The 1,828-nt window shown below is 42.1% G+C and overlaps 1 pseudogene; it reads left to right on the top strand.

Moving 5' to 3' along the window:
- Positions 1-1,455: 1,455 nt before the first annotated feature.
- On the top strand, positions 1,456-1,555 carry LOC127099074 (uncharacterized; annotated as a pseudogene).
- Positions 1,556-1,828: the final 273 nt, after the last annotated feature.

Here is a 1,828-nt window from a genome sequence, read left to right as displayed (position 1 = left end):
TGACCTATGCGTACGGGAACGTTTTCAAGAATTCCTACAGGATATTTGATGGAACGATCTGCTAGTTGCACAGACATTTTGGTCGGTCTTAATTCTCCCATTTCCAGTTTCTTACATATGGATAAATGCATAACGCTAATTCCGGCTCCTAAATCGCATAAGGCTTTGTCGATGACAAATTTTCCTATGTGACAGGGTATAGAGAAACTACCCGGATCCTTGAGTTTAGGAGGCATGTTTTGGATTATAGCGCTACATTCGGCAGGGAGTGTAACGGTTTCGCTATCTTCAAGTTTCCTCTTATTAGAAAGAATTTCTTTTAAGAATTTAGCATATGAGGGCATCTGCGTAATAGCTTCGGTGAACGGAATTGTAACGTTTAATTGTTTAAGGAGATCAACAAATTTTCTAAATTGGCCCGCATCTTTGGTTTTAACAAGCCTTTGAGGGTAAGGGATAGGTGGTTTGTAAGGTGGTGGAGGTACATAAGGTTCCTTCTTTTCTAGGGTTTCCTTATTACTCTCTTCCTTTTCCTTAGGTTCACTTTCCTCAGTTGATTTCTTAGGGTTTTGGTTTTCTATCCTTGGATCAGATGGTCCTTCCACTTCCGTTCCACTTCTTAATATAATTGCATGAGCGTGGCTTCTCGGGTTAGGTTGGGGTTGTCAAGGGAATGTACCAGTTGGGGCAGCAGTAGGTGCTTGTTGTTGAGCTACTTGTGATATTTGTGTTTCCAGCATTTTGTTATGGGTAGCCAGGGCATCTACTTTGCTTGCTAGTTGTTTAAGTTGTTCGCCAGTGTGTACATTCTGGTTTAAGAAATCTTTATTGGTTTGTTGTTGGGAAGCTATAAAGTTTTCCATCATGATTTCCAAGTTGGATTTCCTAGGGGCGTTATTGTTAGGCATGGATGGGTTCGGTTTCTGATATCCTGGAGGTATAGCTGGGGCTTGATTTGGAGATTGTCCAGGTGCGTACAAAGCATTATTACTCTTATATGAAAAGTTTGGATGGTTCTTCCAATTTGAGTTATAGGTATGCGAGTAGGGGCTTCCTTGAGCATAGTTCACTTGCTCTGCTTGGATTTCTGTCAAGAGTTGACAATCCGTAGGGGTGTGACCTTGGATTCCACAGACCTCGCAATTCTGAGTTATAGCAACCACGGCGGTTGGAGGCGATACATTTAAACTTTCAATTTTCTGGACCAGAGCATCCACTTTTGCATTAACGTGATCAAGGTTACTTATCTCGTACATGCCAGTTTTCGTTTGAGGTTTTTCCACCATTGTTCGTTCGGTTCCCCACTGATAGTGGTTTTGGGCCATGCTCTCGATAAGCTGGTAAGCATCAGCATAAGGTTTGTTCATTAGTGCACCACCTGCAGCGGCGTCTATTGTTAACCTTGTGTTGTACAAGAGACCATTATAAAATGTGTGAATTACTAACCAGTCTTCCAAACCATGGTGTGGGCAAAGTCTCATCATGTCTTTGTATCTTTCCCATGCTTCGAAAAGAGACTCGTTGTCTTTCTGTTTAAATCCGTTTATCTGGGCTCTTAACATAGCTGTTTTGCTTGGCGGAAAGTATCGGGCAAGAAAAACTTTCTTCAACTCGTTCCATGTGGTGACAGAGTTTGAAGGGAGATACTGAAGCCATCTTCTAGCGCTATCTCTTAAAGAGAAAGGAAAAAGACGAAGTCGAATTGCCTCCGAAGTGACACCATTAGCTTTAACAGTATCAGCGTATTGGACAAATACGGATAAATGAAGGTTTGGATCCTCGGTAGGATTTCCAGAGAATTGGTTCTGTTGCACAGCCTGCAACAGCG

This window comes from Lathyrus oleraceus, chromosome 6 (genome assembly GCF_024323335.1).
Source record: "Lathyrus oleraceus cultivar Zhongwan6 chromosome 6, CAAS_Psat_ZW6_1.0, whole genome shotgun sequence".
NCBI classification, from domain to species: Eukaryota; Viridiplantae; Streptophyta; class Magnoliopsida; order Fabales; family Fabaceae; genus Lathyrus; species Lathyrus oleraceus.
The sequence above is the reverse complement of the archived record's forward strand: the minus strand, read 5'-3'. Positions and strand labels throughout refer to the sequence as shown.